The sequence below is a fragment of the Ochlerotatus camptorhynchus genome, unplaced genomic scaffold, assembly GCF_037179485.1.
Source record: "Ochlerotatus camptorhynchus isolate MF236.1 unplaced genomic scaffold, CSIRO-AGI_Acam_v1.1 ptg000306l, whole genome shotgun sequence".
Taxonomy (NCBI): domain Eukaryota; kingdom Metazoa; phylum Arthropoda; class Insecta; order Diptera; family Culicidae; genus Ochlerotatus; species Ochlerotatus camptorhynchus.
This window is the reverse complement of record NW_027040794.1, coordinates 1,662,555-1,675,417: the sequence shown is the minus strand read 5'-3', so window position 1 is coordinate 1,675,417 and position 12,863 is coordinate 1,662,555. Positions and strand designations below refer to the sequence as shown.

Below are 12,863 nucleotides of genomic sequence, written 5' to 3'. Positions count from 1 at the left end.
TTCTATCGAAATGGAAAAGGTTTACTCAGGTGACAAATGTCATTATCTCTAACCCAGTTTCTGCCATAGGCACGTTTACTCAAATGTTAGTAAGAACATGTTTACCCGTTCGAATGTTTGTTTAGTGTTGACCAATTCGAACCTGGCAAAATTGAGCGGTTTTATTATAACATTTTATTTATGATTTCATTGGTTTTGCACCACCGTAAGGTATCTTTATGACATAGATGTTATTAACAATTAATCTTTTATTAGAAATTGTAATCAAACATACTTTATTTTCAAAATCCGTTCGATGACAAAACTGATTGCCATGGTGCCAAAATTAATCCCCGTGTCAAAAAACGAATGGTGGTTTCGTTGTCAAAAATATTTCGTTATATTATCTCATAGTTTCATAATTCCGGATAATAGCATTTTAACTGTAATGAGCAATTGTAAGCCTGCAGAATCGTTAGAATTTTTATTCATTCTGGAAATTTAATTTCTTTAAACGGAATTTCTCGATGTTTGAATTCACTTAAGGGGGTATTCCCGATCTTTTTTTTCAAAAAATCAAATTTTTTTTTTCACGTTTTTTTGTACTTTAGACTATATACTTTCATCCCCCCAAGCCGTTTTCCGATCAGCGAATTCGGTGTTCAGGCATAGCTGACTAATGGTAAGAACCCCCAAAATGGTTTTAACTAAAGTCAAAACTTTAAACGCGTTTTTCTCGAAACCACATTTTTTTTATCGGGCGAAGATTTTTCTCAGAAACTATAAGAGATATTGACTTGAATCTTTGCGCATTTTGTTGCTTATTAAATTCTTTGGAGCTTCTCTCACTTTCAGCCAAAAATATTAACATTTAACATTGTTTGAAGCACCTTAAAGCTGCAAAAAAGCGGGCTAAAAATCGCCTGTTTTTACATATGGCCGCCATTTTGTTAATTTGCAAGATTTTTTGCTGCCAACGGGAGAAGCTCCAGAGAATCTTATGCAGATTATTAATTTCATCACGAAATCTGTTTCAGATGAAGCCGTTCCAGAGAAAAGCCTTCGCCCGTCCAGGCGTTTGCGGCGAACAGGGGTCTGTTTGCCGCCATTTTGTGACGTCAATAATGCCTTTTTTATGTCAAAAAAAATTTATTTGTAAACTTTAATGTTCAATAAACAAGAATCCCAAAGAGTTAGGCGCATTACTATTCATTTTCCTTGAAAAAAAAAATTAATTGAAAAACAGGCCGAAAAAAGGCAAAAGATTGGGAATACCCCCTTAATTGATTATTATAAACTAAAACCTGGATATATTTCTCGAGTATTTGCTTAGGATCATTCAAAAAAGCCTTCAGAATCAATTTTCGTTTCAGGATTTCCCTCAATAATCTTATAACACAAAAAGACCTGTAATTCGTGATTCAATTAGCTTAAAAAGTCCATTAATGGTTGCTTTGCACTACTTTTATTAAAACTTCAAAGTTACAGCATTAGATGCTTACATTTCTCCAGGTCTAACGAAATCTCGAACCTTTATCTTGATGGAGCCCATCAGCGCCCGCACAATAGAAACGGACACGGAATCAGCGCATTTCTTCCATTTTACCCGCATTTGCTGGATGTCCATGACTGCCTCGCCGCTTTATTGAAGTCGCTGCTAGGAAGTTGCCCAGTATTTTTCGATTGGTCAAAATTCCGGGCAATTTGGAGGATTCATGAGGTTGGGGACAAAATCGATCTTGTTGGCAGCATATCACTCCAGAACCACCTTAGAGTAGTGGCAGCTGGCCAAATCGGGTCAAAAGATGACTTTGCCCCTATGCTTGCGGATGAACGACAATACACGATTTTTCATACATTCTTCGATGTAAAATTGGGATGTCATCGTCAAGGATGTGACTAATGGTTCCATTTTCAGGCCACAACTGCAAATTGCTTGCCAAATCATGGCCTTCTTCACGAATTTGTAGACTAGCACGAACTTGAAGTCACGATGTAAAACTTTTGACCGGGAAGCTGCTTAAAATCAAGTTTGACGTATGTTTCGTCATCGATTAAAGTACAGCCCTTGTGTTTCGTCAAAACACGGTCGTACAAGAGTCTTGCACGCTTTTGGCCACGGAATTCTACTTCATGTGCCGGTTCGGATGTTTACTGGCTTTGTACGACTTGTATCCTTCCCTGGCAAGAATGTTCCGCACCGTTTGAAAGTTTTCTTTACTTGATTTGTTTTCCGTCGATCTTGTTTTCCGTGCTGAGCACCAATGCTACCGACGCCATGGAGGCAGCTCCCACACCCTACTCGGAAAAAAATCCGTTCCCAAAAACGGGAACGGACCGTGAACTAAAAATCACGGCCAGCTATCCAGAACAAAATTTTCTCAAATATACACCGTGAACTATGGTTCACGGCTGTGGTTCACGAATATGGGAACTCTTTTTTTCCCGTGTACCTATCGACCCATCAACTCATGAACCGGGGACCAACGACTTTACTTCCCGAAGGAAGGCATGATCAGAGATGTTATGCCTAAGAACATCCCGGTGGCGCCGCTGGGATTGAACCCAGGCCTGCTGGGGTGAGAGGTAAACACGCTTACCACTACACCACCAGCGCCGCTGTACAGTTTGAAAGTTGGCGTTGTACCTTCTGGCCACATCTCGGATCGAAAGACCTCAACACCTTGCTCGGCAGCTGACGATCCCTGGTAGGTCCGATGATTCCTTTCCACACTCAGGGTTTCCTTGTAGCTTTTGAGCACTCGACTAACTGTTGTTTTCGGCGTCTTCAGCACATAAGCCAGCTTTAAACCGGACCACTCCGGATTTTCCAGGTGTTTGTGCACAGTATTTTTCTTCTTTCGAGTTCCATTTAACGTTGTTTCTGAACGCGACCGGCTACTTTGATTAAACTTGCACCAGTTGTTCTCTGTATAAGTGTAAACAAGCCTTGTCAAATATTTCCGATTTCCAGCACTAGATGCGTGCTAGCGGTGCGCGAGGGGCGTAACAAATTAATTTTAGTCAGCCTTTAATTATGTCCGGTATTCTCCAGAAACTTTCTCCATTGTAGTCACAGAATTCTGTGCTGAACACTATAGGAATTCCTTCCCGATAACTCTTGAAATTAAATCTTAATTTATCTTCGCATTCTTTATAATACTCTTAAGAATTTGATTAATGTATCTCCATAATGTTGTTTAGAATTTGCTTTAGATATTCCTTTAAAATCTCTTGGTTATCATTAAGAACTTAGAAATGCATTCTCCCAAAATTTCTTTGGATATCATCTCAGAATTCTCAAAATGCCCTTAAAAGATCTCTTGGAATTACATTGGAACCCTCGTTAGTATTCCTTCGGAAATTTCTTCAGATTATCTTAGAGCACTGTTAAAAGTTTCTTGCAAAATTATTGAAATTCCCTCAACATTTTTGTGAATTCTCTTGAAACTGTCTTCAAATTATCATAACGTTCTGCAAATATTATTATGAGCAAGTTGAGAAATAAGATTTTCATGGGATTATTACCCATGTTTTCATGCAGCTCTCCTCAAAATTTCTCTGTGATCAATCAACATTTAAGTTATTTTCATCTGTAGGTAATCATTAGGTGTAGTTTCAGGATTGTGATAATGTAGTCCTTAGAAATATCTTTCCATTTGCATTAGAGTTCTCTGGAATTATAATCAAAATTCCCATAAAAGTCTCTTCAGAACTACCATAACACTAACCTTTAATTTTCTTTAAAATTTGCATGAGATAATTCTCATCAGTACCTAAAATTTATAGTTAAATTCATCGTAATTCTCCCCGGAGTTCCTTTAGATTTATGCCTCGATTTCCTCAATAACTATCCTCAAAACTCATCTTGCATTCTCGGGATAATTCTTTAGTTAATACGTCATAGTGTCGAAATCCTAAAATGCTAAGGTGCCATGATTTTTTTTTAAATCTGAGGTCTTGACAATTTGTAATACACTCAGGTATTTTTTTATACGAGGGATACGTACCGTGTGAAAAAAACCTACAAGATTTTGATTTTTCACGTGTTTTAATGTTTTTAAAAAATCAGATTTTGATGCCAATTGTAATTAAAACATACTTTGGTCCATAAAGACATATTTTAAAAATTTCTGTATTATTTAAAACAAAAAATTGTGATTTTTTTTTAAATATGCCATTCGATTACCTATTGCTTGAAACGGATAATGTGATTGGAATCAAGTCGATAGGTTGTATCGTTGTCGAGATATCGTTAAAAACGTACCGTGTAAATCACAAAAAACCGTATAAAAAAACCGCGTAAAAAAAACGGTGTAAAAAAAATACTTCAATGTACCTAATCTTCCAAAGTTTAAAAATGTGAAAACCTTGTCTGGCCTCATAATCTTAATAATTTTGTCATGTTGTTAAATGTTTGTAGATCTCATTGTTTTCTTAAAAAAATTGCAAGCTCAATCTTTAAACTGGGCCTAGTTGCCTTCCTAGCTACATTTAAAAATTCAAATTAATTTATTTGACAATTGTTTGCTGCCTTAAAACCTTATTTTCGCATATTTTTCAATTAAATCAATTGCTGAAATCAATCATGCTGGTATTTATTTGACGTAGACAACGTCTTACGGGAAGGTACAAAGGGTTAGTCGAAAATCTCAAGTTTCCGACCACCACGAAAAGGTGTTAGGTTTTGAACGCTTAAAACTTTGTCAGTGATAGATTAAATTGAAACCAAAATTTACCAAGCGATAGAATAACTTTAAAAATCAGCTGAAACTTATTCTTTTCCAACTTTGCTTTTAAAGCTTTTGAAAAATGTACCGATAAAAAGTTATACATTTATCACTGTTTTGATGAAAAAACGTGTTTGCTAATCCAGTCGTTATAATCGAGTACCACTTGGTCGCACATTTGCGAAAAAGCCTGTGAATGTCTATGACACATCGGAAAAAAAAAATTCCATTTTATTATTTTTTTTATGAATTGATTTGTACATTTGGCTCAATAGAATAAACTTTTCAGAGCCAAGTTATCATTTTCGTTATACATACTTAATCCTAATCTTAAATCTAGAGTTACAGGGATTGAACCGAATACTCGTGGTCGTCTCAAGGTTAGTGGAGATTTACAATTTACGGATGATGAGAGGGAGGAGGAGAATTCACTATTTCTAAAGCATGAACTTATTTTTATTCAACTTGTTACCAGCTGTATAATTTTACAATTATTACAAAAACAAAAATTAAAAGAAAACCAACACACAAAATACAAACTAAACACAAAGTTAATCATACTTACAATCTAAGGCTAATATTCTTCAGGAAAACATATATAAGTTTCATAAACTTCAGATCGCGTCTAGCCAAAACATCCCGAACTGGAACATTAGGTTGTCTGCCTCGAGCCCGAAGGGAATCGTACAGCTCAGATCTGACTCCACGATGCTCAGCACAAGACCAAATGATGTGATCTGCTTCTTGGTAGCCTTGTCCACATTCACAAAGATTGCTGTCCCCAGCCCAACACGGAACAAGTGAGAGTTTAACGAATAGTGTAAACCATTTTCTAATGAAACATAAGATTTTGAGTCTTTGAAAATTTGTAATATTCTTGGACCAGACGTGATTTTTAATCTACGAAGGAATTTAGAGAAGCTTTTACATTTTAGAATGAATGACAGGGAGAACACCACGGTATTGTAGAGAAAATTAATCGCAGTTTTAGGAAGAACCCTTAGGGATTTTAAACTTTAACGCAAAATCACTTTTGTGAGTTTAGATTCAGAGTAGAATTTTTAAGTATCTCTGTGGAAAATTCCAGGTGCAAGGAGATCGAATTTTGAGGGTACAATACCAAAGAAATTCTGAGCATAGTTTTAAAGGAATTAAAAGGGCATCACGAAACGGATCTCTAGATAATTGTAAGAAAATTACTAAGCAACATGTGAAGACAATTCAGAAGTGAATTTCAAAGAGAATTCAAGCCCGAATCTTTGCAGCAATGAATCAAGGAATAGTTTGCTTTATCTTTCCTTCTTCCGTTGTCCGCGAAATAAATCGGAATGTGGAATGTGGGAAGCGTTTTATGCTCATAATATTACAATACTTCTCCCACACCATGATGACGTCATGCTCGTTTGGCTACACTAACTGACAGTTCGTTTGGCTACATTATACTTTGCCTCCGCTATCTATAGAATCTATAGTATCTATAGTTCTTCTGGGACGCCCGCAAATCTCAAACAACGAAGGCAAAGGATTCTTGGGGAAATAAATGAGAGTTTTCAAATATAATCTTTTAAAGGGTTTTGAGTAAATTGACATGGTAGTTAAGGGAAGACTTTCTTCAAAACGATAAAAAACGACGAGGTGCACACTTTTGCACCTATTTTGTGCGAAATTTCTTCGTCATTGATCGCGAATATTTTGCGGTACTTCTATTTATGCTTTTAGATAAGCATTGTAAGACCCTCCTACTTGGAGAATTATGCTTTGCAACGACTTGCTATGCCCCGCCTCAATTTTAATCTCCTGGATTTTTTTTTTCTGATGGGAGCGGGGCATAGCAAAACGTTTCGTAGAATAATTCTCCATGTAGGAGACAATGTAAGCCGATTTTTCAGTGCGAAATACTGAAATTTGTCATCTGTGATAGGGAAATCAGTTTTTTATCCACCACACCTCGTTTACTTATGCAAAATGATGGATGTGTGTCCATAAACAGAAACATTTAGTCATTGTTCTTGCTTGTAGATACAATATGTACCAATAATTTATTGGCTTCAATGTTCTGTTCGCGAGATATTTGCGACCAATAGTGAAATTTCACTTAAAATAGGAGCCAAATTGCATCTCAATTTTGTTTTTGTTTTTTTTTAAGCTTTCTGAACCACAGCCTCAGATATCCTTGTCGGTTAAGATACGGTATTACCAAGCCGGAGAAGGCTAATTCGATTCTTGGTCCGCTCTAGGAATTTTCCGGATGGAAAATTTCCCGAGTTCCCTAGGCATAGAGTATCATATTTTTTTCCTTGATTTGATTTTCGTCGATTTTGTATTCCGTGCTGAGCACCAATGCTACTGACGCCAGAGAGGTAGCTCTTACACCTGGACCCTACCTACCGACCCATCAAACTCATGGACCGGGGACCAACTGCTTTACTTCCCTTCCGAAGGAAGTCGTGATCAGAGATGTTATGCCTCAGAACATCCCAGCGGTGCAAACTGGGATTGAACCCAGGCCTGCTGAGGTGAAAGGTTATCACGCTTACCACTATACCACTGGCGCCGCTTGTTTCATGCATTTGTAAAAGCATCGAAAGCGAAAGGCATAGAAGTAATCATCCCTTTAGTCCTCAATCCTAAATTTAGGTGGGGAACTTGTTTATATTTCTTCATATGTTCCTATTTGAATATTCATATCTGATTGAAATTTAGGAACCAAATGTAATAGACTAGGGAAAATGGCGCTAATGTTGGCTTATGGGTCTAAGATTGGGCCCATCGTTAAAAATCTGCTATTTATCAATATTATCTAGAAGAACACGTCATTGGGACTGTACTTATGGATATATTTGGTCGCTATTGAAAATTTGGTCGATTGCGAAATTCATGTATGAACCCAAATTAGGGGCATTTAGACCGACATTACATTAATTTCACCTATGTATTCGAATTCTTATGAGGTCCTGAATTTGGCCAAGTATGAAATCCAAAATGACCAAAATAATAGGTTACTTCTATTGTATTTTAAATCGATTTCAACAATGTTTAGTCGATGGAGTGAATGCGGGATATTAAGTTAAATATTTAGATCATTATCGTATATTTTGTCACATTTCATCTGTAGGATCTGTAGGATAATAATACTCTGCTTTCAAACTTTAGCTTTTAAAAATGCTGCCTTATGACCCATTCGGCCCATTTGATTCAATAAGAAAAACATCATAAAACTGTTTAGATCGCGATGACAATACATGACAGTTTGTGTTTGGCTCGATCTGACTTTCATATTTGTCAAGTCTGGATCAGAGCTGGTAAATATCATCGCCGTCATGTGACAATGAGAAAACAGGTCCTTTTACTATCACACCTCTCATTACCTCTCTTGTCATTTTCCAATATTGATCATTTGATCAAGCACTCATGAGGATAATTTTTATGCGGTTTTGACATCGACATTTCCAACTGGTTTAGATTTATTTAAGCAAGCAATCATATGTAATCGGTAGAGTGAATATATTATCAAGATTTCCTCGGTTCAAGTAACTTAAATAGCAATAAATGAGCTTGTAATTACGATGATTACAAAACTGTCCCGTGTCTGTCATGACAAAAAATGCTATGAGATTTTGAAGAAAATCTCTACCATCTTTTTCTCATCCAATGATAGTGACAGAAGTATCTCTGTAAATATCGCGTGAGATCTTTCATTTAATATATCATTTGCCAGTCCTAGTCTGGATCTCTCTCCACGGTCAAATAATAAAAAAAAGAACATGTGAAGATTTGTTTTCATTCCCAAAGCAACTAATAAGTTCTATAATAGTTGATGTAACCTTTGTAGTACTAGTTTTAGTCGTAAAAAAATTACTAAAAATAATTCCATGAATTTGTTACATAAGTCTTTCGGTATAATTTCCCACATTTTGATGTGATAGCAATAAATTTCACTTTTGAGCAGTAGGTAAACGACAACACATATCTATAAACAGTAGGGTCGTAGGGTGCTTCATTCTGAAAATTGCGCGACCTGTAGATACCTTCATCAATATTTACCATTTTTTGCACAGAATCATATTTTGGGGTTATGAATTAAACTGGAGGGTGACCTACAAGAAATCTAGCACTTTTTACACAAACGAAGCATTCTGATGAAAAACTGTTGAACGTAATCGGTTTACAAATGGCGTCGTATTAAACTTATTGCTTATAGAAACTGCTCAACCCATAGACATTTTACTCAACATTTACAAAACGAACATTTTCAATGCACAACTTTCAAATTTATGTCAAAATTAATTCTGTATTGAATACTAAAAGGCCATGCTGTTTATTTACAGCTAGGATCTGGATAAAAATCAATCATTGAAATGTATTTCAATCGTAAGGATTCCTATCTCACAAGTATACAAGAAGCTTATCTCGTCACATGCTATCAATTCATTGAAACTTTTCGAAACCTGACACCATTTAAAATATCCCAACCGGATCGAGTGAGCCTGCCGAAAAATCTTGCAACCGTCCTTCCACTACCAATGGAAAATCACAAAATCCTGCACGCATTTCTTGATTTGTTTTCAGTTTTCATTTTCCCACGTGCATTCCCGCATCGTGCTATCTGCCGCCTGTATAGGGATCGGTTCCCCTCGGTTTAGCCAAAACAGGGAATGGTTAAAATCACACCCGGAATCCAATCGGAAAAACAGCACTCTCACTTGGGCCTATCTCAACCGTTGTAACTCCCCTGTTTTCCCTCCCCAGATGTACCTTTCGCAACGGATGCCTACCTTCCAGATTTATCTAGAAAATCCAGATTTTGTATCGCTCTGCCAGACCAATTTTTTAGAAAAGTCTGGAAGGCCAAATCTCTTCCAGATACATTTTAGAGATTCTTCCAGACTTTTCGAAAATAGTACTGACAACCCTGCTCCTTCGCTGGCTACGGTCGACAGTTTGGAGGGTTCAAACCTGGCAGATTGAGAACGGGACGAAGGCTGTCAATCCCTGGTCCATTTAGCAAACGAATCACAAAACCCGACCATCCAATCGACTACGACAACGACGACTGGTCAACCGACGCATGAGAGTCATCTTCTACCCGGTCCCACATGGCTATCAAATATACATTGAGAGATAGACTCTGCACTCGGTATCATACGACCTGAACAAGACTAGCCAGAAGAGCCCCGAACGACCTAGATTCGCCGAGATTGAGAGAGACAGTCCTAGGGAACGTCACACAATCTATCACCATCATGGGTGTAATTTACTACAAATATCGGAATAAAATATTGCAATCACACATTTGTATCACCCTGATCGGCCATCGAAGGAGTGCGAGTAGGCAACCGAATGGATAGATGGATGGATGGATGGATGGATGGGTTTGTGTCACCGTGACCAGCTCCAGCGACCAGTTTGGGGTTGTCTGGCTTTTATCAGACTGGTGAAATATTAATTTGATTATGTTTTCCTACGAATGTCTATCTCAAACTACTTTGGTGTGAGTGAGTATGAGAGCGGAAAATTATTTCGGACGCCAGCCAAGCAGGATCGACCGGGTGCTACAAATTACATATGGATCAAATTATTCACAGTGCGGAACAGAAAATTCGAGTTGATGGAAATTATCTCGGCGATGAAAGAGAACTTGCCGAAATTGACTCGACTTGTCCGGGAAGAGGAAGTGGTATCTCCCTGTTCGGAAGAAACCAATCATAGGATTACTTATTAATTCGGATGAAGTGGACAGGTCGAATGGAGGCAGATTCGGTTGCACTTAATGGTGTGTGTTATTGAGCTTTGATTATTGCTTAAGGATTTATTATTTGGATTTTTAATGGATTGGGCTTTATACTAAGGGAGTCTAATCGTTGGATAAACTTATCGTATTATTTACATGAGATAAAGGTAGTGCTTAATTCTGGATGGTTTTGTTATGAACCAATTTGACACATTTTAGGTGATTCGTGACTTGTCTGGCGGACGAGATTTGAACTCGCGATCAACGCGATGACGAGAGGAGCAACACGATAGTTGGGTAAAGAAGAATTGCATTATAACACACCATCGACTGGAAATGCTCTCGCAACGTGGGGCTTTAGGTCGTGATGAAAACGTCGCTAGAACTATTCCACAGCCGCAGTCAGTTTATGAGCAAAAGAAGGACGCACATTTTTTGCCTGTAGACTTGGAAACATACTTCAACTCTCCGCGTACATCGTACGGGTTAGGCAAAAGATGTGCGTCTAATTTTAAAAACTGTCGCATTAATGGCCCTTCGCTCATTTTCAACTTCTATTCAATTTTCATACTGCCGTACTCTAACGGAACTATCCACCTACAGTCTTCTAAAGATCATTCTCTAGCTAATAAATTAACACCCTAAAGCTTCATGTTAGCATTTCCAACCAACTCTTAAAATCGCTAGCTTCGCGTATGAAGTAACATAAAAAACACTTTGAATGTAAAAAAAAGTAGTTTTTGTCCTTATTGCAAAATATAAGACCCTTATTTTTTTTTTTGTCTTAAGGGTGACCAATTCCAAGATATCATTTTAATTCAAAAATATTTCTTTTTTTAAAATATAACTTTTGAACCGCTGAGCTGATGTCTAGGATCAAAATATCAAATAAAAGGTAATCAAAAAAAAAAAATTTATAAAAAATATAAAAGTATGAAAATTTGTTTTTTATATTGAAACACATTGATTGTAATTGTTGTTGATAATTTTCATGGTTTCGCAATATGTTTTATATTCTTCTTTGAAAATTAAGCTTTTGAACGCTTATAACTTTGTCAGTTATAGATGAAATTAGAATCCAAATACACCAATCGGTAGGAAATAACTCTCATAATCTGCCACAATATACACTTTTTAAATTATCCATAAAAACTGTTGAAAAATGTACAAATAAAAAGTGATAATTTTATCACTGTTTTCATGAAATAAACGTTCTCTCCAAACCCAGTCGTCATAATCGAGTATCATTTGGTTGCACATCGTGCTGCTTGAATAAGTTATAAAACAGCGCTGTTTTTGTGCCTCAACTCATTTTCGCTTCGGACGGTGGGTAAGTAGGTAGCAGCCGCAGCAGCAGTAGTAGCAGTAGGAAGGCAGTGGTTCCTGCCAAGCACGCAGCGATCGAGTTTTGCACCTCGAACCTTGCGCGTCGTTCCAGTCGAGATCAATGACCGTTACCTCGATGGTGCAAGCACTCCGAAGTAGATCAACCTCCTTGCATGAATGATAACGATCCCGCATTCTACAAACCTCGATTACTTGATTGAAATGGCATATCAGTTTTTGTAAACAACGCATTTTATCGTCGGTTTGGCGTACTAACGCATACTAACACCACTATATCAGGTAGGGGAAAATTTCCCCTATCTGATGGTAGTGTTAGCATGCGTGGGTGAGCAACCAGTTACGCCAAATCGTTGATCGGCGTTGTTTATAAAAACTGATACGTCCCTTCGAAAAAGTAATCGAGAAATTCTTCTCGGGCTGTGTCCCAATTGCCGAATTAAATTTAACTCGTGGTTAAACGTGACATTTTGAAAGTTATTTTCAATATTCGGAAATCCTGAAAATGTATCGGTTTTTTAGCAAAACTCAGCCACGGTTTCAAAAACTTAACTTCTAGTCGGTCAGCAATAACAACGCATGGAGAGCAGGGTTATTCGATAACTCATCAATCTATGTTACTTAGGACCTAATGCAATGTCCAGATTGAATACTATCTGATTTTTTAATGTAGTGCTGTATTAGGTTGTATTGGCTATCAAAAGCAACAACTAACACACCAAGAAATGTAAATCCAAGTGAGTTAGTAACAAAAGAGAAAATCTATCATCACGGTTACGTCCTTATGTATGCTCACTGTCGAATTTTTAATCTGCGATAGACATGGAAGTCACTTTTTTCCCACCACAGAAACGCCCAGTGTTCTTATACCAAATGATGCATGTGCGTCTACAAAACGCGAACGAAATCTTTAAAATATTACAATATTTAGTAAATTGTTTTGCTCAATCGATAGATAGAAGATGTACCGAGAATTTATGGGAGGGATCAACTACGAAATGTTGCATAACATTGGTGCAAGATTGTGCACTCCGTTTTTGTGTGTGCATTTCTTTAGCGTTTTGAGAAGTTGAATCGCT

The 12,863-nt window shown here is 37.2% G+C and overlaps 1 protein-coding gene across 6 annotated transcripts in view; it reads left to right on the top strand.

Annotated features, from left to right (window-relative positions):
- nolo (no long nerve cord) overlaps positions 1-12,863 on the top strand; it is a 777,697-nt gene that overhangs the window by 186,758 nt on the left and 578,076 nt on the right. The window lies entirely within an intron of this gene.